This window comes from Mesocricetus auratus, unplaced genomic scaffold (assembly GCF_017639785.1).
Source record: "Mesocricetus auratus isolate SY011 unplaced genomic scaffold, BCM_Maur_2.0 Super-Scaffold_100013, whole genome shotgun sequence".
Classification (NCBI taxonomy): Eukaryota; Metazoa; Chordata; class Mammalia; order Rodentia; family Cricetidae; genus Mesocricetus; species Mesocricetus auratus.
The window spans coordinates 77062853-77073482 of record NW_024429196.1 but is presented as its reverse complement, the minus strand read 5'-3'; the positions used below and the strand labels follow the sequence as shown (position 1 = coordinate 77073482).

Sequence of the window (10630 nt, the reverse complement as noted above, 5' to 3'; positions counted from 1 at the left end):
GAGAAACTATGTTGAAATGTCTCAGCTTTAGGGAGGTTGAGAACTGCTGGTTTAGATACTGGCACCTGGTCTGATTGGTATCAGGACTGGAGAACACTCCCCAAGGAGCAGCATTTAGCCATGTCAGCCCAGGGCTTATAAAGGCAAACCCTACAAGATTACCTGTGTTCTGCATACTTGCAGGTAGGGGCTTTTTTTGTTGTTGTTTTGTTTTGGTTTTGGTTTTTCAAGGCAGGGTTTTCTCTGTGGCTTTAGAGGCTGCCCTGGAACTAGCCCTTGTAGACCAGGCTGGTCTAGAACTCACAGAGATCCACCTACCTCTGCCTCCCAAGTGCTGGAATTAAAGGTGTGTACTACCACCACCCGGTCAGTCGGCAGGGGCTTATTTTAATGTGTGTTTTGCAGTTGTCCTAGTCATCTTTTTAGGTAGAGAAACAAGCTTGATTACAAAAGCAGGAATAGAGTTAGCCTGTCAGCTACCATCTTGCAAGAACTGCAAATCAATTTAAAAAGCCTTCTGTAGGGCTCACCTACAGCCTTCAACTTCTGGAAAGAAAGGATTGGGCTGCCAGGGACTTGCATGCTAGAGGCATTTTCCCTTTTTGGTCTCTCAAGCACAGTAAGTTAAAAACATGATGTTAACCATCACAATGCTTTGCCGCTTGGCTTTTTAGAATCCCTTTTGGCCGTATTCAGCTGCTTTTCCTGCGAGAAGCAAAGTCACCTGGTGCCTGTCCAGCTCTTTTTTACTGGGTGCCATCTCTGTGGAACCCAATGCTCTACGGTGGCTGTCAAAACCAAAAATTTAAACCAACATGTATGACTTTACTTGCTATGCATGCTGGTGTGTGTCTCTGTTACTGTTGGAAAACACTGACCAAAAGCGACTTGGGCAGGAAAATGTTTGTTTGATCTAATAGTTGACAGAACCTCATCAAGGGAAGCCCGGGCAGGAGTTTCAGGCAGAAACCTAGAGGAAGGCTGCTTCCTGGCTTGCTCCACCTCAGACTTAGTGTTCTTTTCCAGCCTGGACCCACCTGCCTAGGGATGGTGCTGTCCACCCTTGGCCTGGACTCTCCAATCAGAAGTTTTCCCATGGGCTTTTATAATTGAGCACACAGAGAGACACATATAGACACACACACACACACTGACATGCCAACTCCTCATTCATTTTATCACAGGCAGGATAATCATATGAGCTTGAATGAGGTCTACCCTGCAGTGGGCTATAGGCAACCTCCTGGGGTAATTATGTCCTAGCAGGATTTCCTTCTGAGGTTTTCATTTTGAATGTTGTGCCTTAGAGCCGAGGCTTTTGGTGAGTATGGGGACAGAAATGATGGCAGACAGGCTTCTCGAGTGCCCGTGTGTGTGACCATTACACCTTGCTATTCTATGACAGAGATGCCTCCCCAAGATCCCTGAAGAGTTCTCAAAATTCCTCTAAGCCTTCACATTTTAAGGTGGAGGACTTTTCTCTTACTCCCTTGCAGAAGCTATTCCAGGCCCTAGATTCTCAATTACTGTTTACTAGCAGAACTCAGCAGACATGGTGTCTCCTAGACTCGGTGTGCTCTGTTGTATGTGGTCTCTACCGTGAGACAGTAATTAATCTACTGCCGTGGACTCCTCGTACTTCCCTTTGAGTTCCAGGAGCTAAAGAGACTTATTGAAAACTACGTTCTCAGTGTCATCCCACCATTCTGTTTTCACTCTGGAAGTGGAGGCCACAAAGGTGTGAAAATGTTCACAGATATGTAAATCAAAGGAGGACGGGAAACTGCGTTCATCTTCCAGCTGGCGTGCGGTTTTTAAGCGAAGACACCTCAGTTGGCAGAGCCCTTCTACAGGAGTATAAATTGATCTGGAGTTTCTGATGGAAAAGTTGGCACGATGGAATAAAAGTTATAAAAATGTGCATATCCTTTGACACGAAGCTCCTGTGTCTAGACAGTTTTATAAGAACCTGATGGCTGTATACAAAGATACACATGTCAAGATCTTTATCAAAATGTCACTCAGGAAATATAAAAATTGGAAATAAATTTCAAGCAATTCATAAAGTCAACTTTCACACCATGCAATCTTGACTGACACAAAAGGTATTGACACTGTACCACAGTGGGCTGCAAAAATATTATGCATATAATTATCCCAATGGATATATACTACAGTGTATTTGTGTGTATATATTATATGTGGTGTGTGTGTATGTATGTGTGTGTGTGTGTGTGTGTGTGTGTGTACAGAGTTGGGCAGGAAAGAGCCAGGATCATCACTACATTATATTACCTGTGGCACATCCACAAAGGATATTACAAGTGGATTAAGAATTAGCAGAAGAAAGGTATAGAGTCCAAAACAGTTGCTTTGTGGTACAATTTGCCCTGTGAGAATGGCCAATTGTGTTCTCACTTCTCACTTTGGTGAGCTGGTTAATGCCTTGAAGAAAGCTGATATTTAGTTTCCTAATAATAAATCCAAAACCAAACCCACACGAGTCTTGGGGTCAGCATCTCATAAGCCTGGGCAGCCCTGTACCTGCCCATAGACCTAGCTGCAAGGTCCTTAATATTCTGTGAGTTTATTGCCAAGCACTTTCTGATTTACACTAACATAATCTTCCCACTAACCCTATGACCTTGCATAATCAAGACCTTTACTGGTGAAAACCCCAAGCTTGGAAGACTCAGTGGGTTGCGTAGGTCACAGGGCAGTAGGTGCCAGAGTGAAACGCAGCTCTGGGCAAAACCGTCTCTGTACCACAACCTCGAGGGTAAAGTTTGGTTACCTGTATCTCCACCAAGGTGGGCTGGGTCACTTGAAGCACAGAGGAGAGATTAATATAATCAGTGTGACCATACTGGCAAAAACAGTAAATGAAGAGGCTCAGTGACCCCCAAGTCCATTTTGGGGGTTGAATAAGGTTTGGGTTTAAATAGAGGGCAAAGAGGCATATACAGCTAAGCCATCCTGGTTAAAGTGTGGTCCTGCCTGGCATCTTTGTCCCTGCCCCAGTGTCTCTTACAAGGTGCTCTGAAAAGTTGTCTGTGTTGTGTGAAATCTCTACAGGACAAATTTCTATTCTGGCTTCCTCCAGGTTCCCAGCATGAGACCTCTGGGAGAAGCCCAGTCCTTTGGGGATCACTGTTGAACGATCTGGTAGCCTACGGGAGGACACAGCATGGTGCTCTCTTTAGTCTGGTAGCCTACAGGAGGACACTGCACAGTGTCTCACTCTGTGTCTTCATCCTTGCAAGCATGGTTCCCATTTTACAGTCAGAGCAGAGCACCTTTCAGGAAATGTCTGTGACCTGTGACTCCACTCCTCTCCTCCGACACAGGTGGGCAAAGAGGAAAGGAACAAAATGTCCAATATTCATTTGGATATGTGTTTACAAAGCCATGCATCTGAAAAATAGGAGAGAGGCCCAATGAGGATGGTGTTTTACAAAAATACCACTATTCCTATAACTTAGAGCTAAGTGAATATCGGCACATACGCTGTCTTGGGAGCCTTAGAGGAGAGATTACCATGAAAACCATTGTTTCCTAGATACAAACTTCAACTCAACAAATGTGGTTGAAATAACAAGGAAACAGGGACACCAACCTGTTTTACACACATCTTTGAGATGACTTAGGACAAGATAAGCCAGGAAGAGCTGGTCACACTGCCCCGTGACCTGGTCAAGTGACTCTGGAGGTGTGTCACAGAGTCGTTTATCCAGCCTCACGCAGGGCACTGAGAACACAGACAGAGGCCACGGCACTCTCATGGACAGAGGCTAGAAGCCACTCTTGGTAAAAGCCATCCACTCATCACTGGAGCCCCCCAGCTACCTAGAAACAGCACGAAGCATCTCTATCTTTGTTGCGTCTGTCTCCTTTGTCCTGGCTCTGTCATCTGTGTGACTCTACATAGCCTACCTCATAGCCCACCATATCACATCGACTAGTCATTGTCCTGACCCTGCAGTTACCTCAGGTTCCAGGAAGAACAGAGTGGCACGGGACAGACCTCTCACCACAAGGACGGATACCACAAGAGGGACAGTGTACCCTGGGGTGGCAGTGCCCAACTCATGGTGAGAGCTTATGCCCCACACTGTGAAACACTAAGGACATCTTAGACACTTTGCAGAACCAATGTTTCAACTGACCTGCCAGCCCCACCTAGACCAGAATGACTAAATGAAACATGCTTCTTGTCCCCTGTCCCTTGTCCCCATTCTTTCTCTATTGAAAGCTTAAGCTTATGTCAGTACCCTGAAGACAAACCTGGGGTTACTGGGTTTTTCTTCTTAGCACCCTCTTCTCCTTGCCGTTCAATTTAACTGACACATTGGGACGCTGGGCTGCCCTAGCATGTTGGAGATGTCAGAGACAGGGTTTTTGTTCTACAAGTCTGGTTATAGTCTGAGTGGGTCACCTAAAAAGCCAACACAGGTCACTCGGAGGACAGAAGAACCAGACCCGGAAGCAGCTTTGCAAAACCAAGTGGGATACCATCTGTCTATTTTACCAATAGCTATATCAGATGCTGGTCTTCCTCAAAGAGGGTCCTTGAGCACTCATGACTCTATGCTGCCCCTAGGGACTGTCACTGCCCACTTGGGTCCATACCCTTCTGCTTTACTTTCTCTGTAGTTCAAAGAAAACTTGAAAATATAGATTGACAAATATAATGAAAAATCATTAGGGTTCAGTCTCAGTGTGTGGGGTTTTTAAGCGACATCAAAAGCAGGGAGTACTGGGTCTCATCCTCCATAGCTGGGAGTTGGCACCTGCTTGTCTGGGGGCTCTCACTAGGGTTGGAAAGCTGGTCTATACTGTGACTGAATCTACTTCTCAGAGGTGGGAGGGAATCTGAATCCCTACTAGCTAAGGCTTTCTTTTTATGTCCTGAGGGGGACACCAGGAAGAGTGTACCTCCCGGAAGAATTCAGGAAATTAGGGCAGCAAAGAAGTGTGATTAGGAATTTAAAAGAAAAATCATCTTGTACCAAATTGGCAGAGAGGCCACTTTGCCTTTTCTCTAGACTTATGCCTGTGACTGCAGAATCATAAAATCAAAACCACCTCACGCCTCCTGAAATTGTCACTGCGGAGTGGCGGTCTTGTTTCACACAGTAAATGAAAATGGATTTCTTTACAGCTCAGACAAACTGGGGAGAGAATCTTACGTTTCCTTAGGGCTCTGTAGCAGTCATACAACTTACAGAAAACCACGACATGGGAGCAAAAAGACGTGCAGATTTTACTGTGATGGTATCGGTGGATATAGGTTCAGTGCACATCTCCGAGGGTGTTCCGAGTTCTTATGTCCCAGAACAAAGAACTGAAGAAAGGCAAGCAGTTAGAGCAAGGGCAGGGGAGTTCATGTGAAGAGATCTCATTTCCAAGGAAGAAAGGAGTCCAAACCAGACGAAGTCAGCAGCACAAAGCTCTACTCCACAAAGAGATAGGGAGTTAACGCCGCATAGCGTAGGTTGGGGACCATTTGCAGAGTTAGCACAGGCTTCATGGAACGTGCTTTATCTGCTAAGCACAGCTCTACATACGACTTCCTGTGTCATGTGTTTTATGAGCATCGGAGGCCTCCCCCCCCATGAGCCACAGGTCACCTCCCTGCTCTCCAGAGCCTCTCTGTGCCCTCATCTACACCTGCACAGATGTCTAGATCTAGACGCCTCAGCTAGAGTGGGATGGGGCAGTCCAGCCTCCTACTTTGTCCACCCATTCTTTACGTATGACCATGCTTTGCAGCCTTCCCACGGGGCTTTCCAGATCACAGCCCCCATGCTATTCTTCTGCCTCATAAGTCAGCTTAGTCACTGGTCCTCCCCTGGGAGGTGGCCTTAGCCCCAGGGCACCCTCATTCACAGCAGGCTGTCACCACTCTAAGCAAGCTGTTGCTTCTGACATGTATTGTCACAAGACAACATGGCCGCAGAGCCTTGCTTGAAGTTAAGAGTGGCTTTGGTATTTGCCAGCACGTGCTCTGCGTGCTCTGCGTGCTCTGCGTGCTCTGCGTGCTCTGCGTGCTCTGCGTGCTCTGCGTGCTCTGCGTGCTCTGCGTGCTCTGCGTGCTCTGCGTGCAGCTGTATTCTTGCTCAGTTGTGTTGCTTGTGTTAGAGCAGCCAGTGAGAAGTCAAGAAGGCTCCCAGCTGTTTCAACCATCCTGATAGCCGAGAGGACCACATTGGGTAAAGGGCAGGGGTGGCAGTTGGAGTGATGATTGCATTACTGACCAAATTCTGTGGGGACCCTGAAAGCCCTCTTTGCTATTGTGACTTAATGGCAGTCTACTTTTCCTATGATTGGTCCTCTAAACAGTCACTCAGAGTCAGGAGCTGGGCTTGTCCCACCCTCTGATCAGACACGGAGGGAAGGTCCCTCAGATCCCTTGACAGAAGTTCCCAGCTCTTGCAGGCCAGACAGATGGAGCTGGCTCTCACAGGCTGGCACTGTGACAGGGGCTGAGCACGAAGGTTGCATCCAGCCCTCGACACCCGGGGAAGAATTCCCAGTCCATGCTGTTTAGAAAGAAGGCAGGGAATGGCTCTCCTGACCCAGCCTGAGGCTCATCTCAAATCTACGGCATTTCAAACATTACATTAGTTTTATGCTTTTTCTTCTTAATGACACTGCTTGTCCAGTGCAGATTTGGGGGGAGATGAACACCTGTGGTACAGCATCGCACAAACATCCCTGTAGCTTCTGTGATAAATGATGCTCTGTTAGTCTTCATAGCTGTAAGGGCGTCTGTGCTCTACTATACTCTGGCATGGTTTGGGATGTGGCATGGATTAGGATGAAGGGAGCTAGGATGGAATTAACAAACTTCAAGTCATTGTTCCTATGAATCCCAGAGAAGGGCTTTCTATGCAATTTTGATGGAATTTCTTTTCATTCAGAAAGAAGAATGCAACACACATCTAAGAATGGAAAGGAACAGCCGGGCAAATGAAGAGAACCTAGCTCACCTCAGCAAGGTATGTACCCTGCCCAGGACCTGATTCTGCATCCGGAACTGAGAGCATTACTGTAAAGGAGTGAAGGGGAGCCACGCCCTAGTACCACCATCACTTCCATGTTTCATCTCAACCCCGTGTATTTGTAGAAAACACCAAGGTCATGGCTTCCTCTTAGAGGGTTAGAACGTGGAGGTAAAATCCCCCTTCCGGAAGCAGACTGCTGCAGTTTCTGAGGAAGTTGGCTAGGAGGACAGCCATGAGTCTTGAGCCAAGCTGGACTACTCACTGAGACCCTATCTCAAAAATAAAGAAGGAAGGAGGGATGAATGGGGAAATGGCCTTACAGAGTCATTTGGAAGAGAGGGGTTACTCCATTCACCAAGGCTGAAGAGCAGGCCTGAGACACCTACTTTCCAGTCATTGGTCCTTTTATTGCTGTGTCTATATGAGGCTTCCTCTTTAGCTTCTGAAATAGAACAAAATCATATAATAAGCAAACCCAGATGCTGGCTCCTAGATCTTAGACTTCCAGGCCTCTAGGACCTTGAGCCAGGAAGTGCCTTTCTATTATAAATTATCTAGCCTCAGGTGTTTTGTTAAAGCAGCACAAAATACGCATGTAAGTAAGTCTTAACCTCGTTTTGTTGTTGTTGTTGTTGTTATTTCTACTTCACATGTGCCTGTCATGAAAACAGAACTACTGGAAATATGGCATAAATCCTCCAATAGATTAATCAGTACTCAGAGAAACGTTGATGTGGGAAAGTGAAGATCTCGAGATGGGAACAGAATAATCAAAAGAGACAGTCCCTGGCTTCATCTGTCTGATGTCACGTAAGCCCGGCCAAGTACAATATGAGGTCCTATCAGGGGTCTGGGAAACTTCTACTTTTGGCTGTCCCTTTGTAATCTGCTACTGTGTGGCCTGTGACTCTGTGCCTGGTAGAGGGCCTGAAGCTCTTGTAGGCTGGCAGACCTGACAAAGTGTGTGGGAAATGGGAAGTATGTGTGGGGGGGGGGCTGCTTGAGGTTGACCAGATGGCCCCGCTTGTCTTTCACTATGGCAGCTCAACATCCACTTGACTTCTGTATCTCATGTCTTACAGCCCTCAGTTGGATCCACGTGGGGAAGAGAATCTGGGAAGTGCCATGGCTGGCCCAGAACAAGAGACACAGTGTGGAGTGAAGAGAGCACAGTGGCCGACTGTGTCTGAGTGGTTACAGGTCACGTGGTGTGGCCTGCAGGGGACAGTGCAAGAAACAGCAGCCCTGCTTTGCAATCAGGATAGGCAGCTGGCCAGTCTTCTGAACGAGCAGCAAATAACCCCCTTCATTCTATCCAGTGTGTCATGGAGACAGAAAGGAAGTCACTTAACCTGGTCCTTTACCTGGGTGCCAACCCTGTGCCATCGTTCAAGCACACTGTTAAAGTTAACACTCTTACCATCACTTCCCCGAGCAAAGACTGGAGCAAGCATGGTTACAGGGAGTTATAAAGCTGTCCTGCAATAGCCAGGGTTTGGGGATTGTCAAGAGGCCTCTCAGGAACTGGTCAGAGCAGCAACTCGTCTTAGGAGGGAGGAATGTCTGTCACTCAGACTTTGGATTCTGAGCTACTCTGGGTTTGCTTTTGTTGTTTTTCTTTTATTGTTGTAGTCAAGGGGGATGGTTTAATTATTTCTTGAGACAGGGTCTTACCATGTGGCCAAGGCTTAGCTCCAACTCTCTACATAGCTAATGCTGCCTGAAAACTTGCAACTTCCTGAGAGATAAGATTACAGGCACATACTACACACTCAGCCTCTGCATGTCTTTTTGATCCCATCTCCAGAAATGAGCATTCCCTGCCCTCCATGAATGTGGCAGGAAACACTCATGTTAGTCTCTTTATGGGTCTCTTTTTAGTAATTAAAACCTTATCACAAAGAACTTGAAAACTAAAAACATCACACACTAGCATTCACCATGTGCAGAGTCTGGAAGTTTCAGTGAATGTCTGCTTGGTTAGAACAGCCCTTCTCAAGTGGCACAGCGCTACACTGCAAGCCACACCCTCACTGTTGAACTTGTTCTTATACACTCATCCACCACCAAAGCCCAAAACTCCCACAACTGGGTTGAAACTAGAGAAACAACTAACTTTATATTCTTTCATGAATTGTGTCCATCACCTGCATCTGGTCCTTCCTTGTTCCCTAATATCTATCCTTTTTATAAAATATACTGTACCCACAAATACATTTATTTATATAGATACATGGCTAGGATGTGGGCCCTACTATTCAACTCTTAAAAAATTCAAAGGAAAATGGATACACTTAGTAAGTACAACACTAAGAGACCACACAACCTCAGGAAGAAAAATCCACACACTCTCCTCACAGGTCTTAAAACATTGACCAGCCTATTGGAACCCCAATTCTAAACTCCTGGTGGGGAGACAACATCCCCACTGACTAAGCTTGAGGAGGATTCTCACATGCTCCGCCCTATTCCACGAGCATTTTACACAAGAACGTTTCATAGGTGCTAAAGCACCACACAGACAGAAGACCGCATGGGATCGTTTCCAGTAAGAACTGTTCTGAACTGTGTAAAAATTCCAAGGAAGGCTGTCCATCTCAGGACAGTGCTGTCACACAGAGGCCGTGTAGTCAGCCTGCACATTCCAAGGGTGCCACCCCCCCCCCCCGTCCCTCATCAGGTCTGTAAGCATGACAAGCCCCTTAACTCACGAAGCCCAAGGAAGTGGTAGCGTTGGTTTCATGAGATTTCCAGGCAGCATAATGGAGGCTCACATGCTGAGGACTGTGCAAGTTACTTCCTCTGCTGCATAAAACACTGACCAAAAGCAACTGGAGAAGGAAAGATCTTACTTCTGCTCATAGATCATGGTCCATCGTTAAGGGAAGCCAGGGCAGAAGCTGGGAGCCTGGACCTGAAGCCAGGAACTGAGGCAGAAACCATGGAATAACATAGTTTGCTGGCTTGCACACAGGTTCATGATCAGCTACTTTTATAAAACCCTGCCTAGGAATGGTACTGCCCACAGCATAGTAGATCCTCCTATATTAATTAATGTCCCACAGACAGGCCAATCTGATGGAGGCAAGCCCTTAACTGTGGGTCTCTCTACCCAGGAGTGTCACACTAACATCCAAGACGCACCATCACAAGAACTCTATCCAGGCAGGAATGATGGCATTGAAAATTGTCCTGGTTATGACAAGGATAGTAAGCTGACAAGAACTTTCTACTCTCAGACCCCAGACTGCTCAGGACTTGTGGTAAACAGTCCCTGCTGTCCAGCCTGCTCTGTGTCCAGTTTGCAGGAGGATGATTTTATCCCTTCCTTCTAAGCATGAGCCCTAGTCAATAAATTACAAAAGGAAATGCACTCAGGTACCAAGAAAACTCTGTGCCCAGAGTGATGTGCGGAGGACTAGCTGTGTGCACAGTGATGTGTGGAGGACTACTGTGTGCAGAGTGACCTGTAGAGGACTACTGTGTGCAGAGTGACCTGTAGAGGACTAGCTGTGTGCACAGAGTGGCGTGATGTGTGGAAGAAGTGACAATGATTCGCATGGAGCCTGACTTGACAGATGCCATGGAGAGACTGACTTGCTGTCAAGCTGGACATGCAGTTA

General features: G+C 46.8%; 1 long non-coding RNA gene across 1 annotated transcript; it reads left to right on the top strand.

Annotated features, from left to right (window-relative positions):
- Positions 1-6112: 6112 nt before the first annotated feature.
- LOC121143685 lies at positions 6113-10373 on the top strand. The gene is made up of 4 exons (XR_005881002.1): positions 6113-6212; positions 6924-7001; positions 7679-7817; positions 8090-10373. It is a non-coding gene; the product is annotated as an uncharacterized LOC121143685 (long non-coding RNA).
- Positions 10374-10630: the final 257 nt, after the last annotated feature.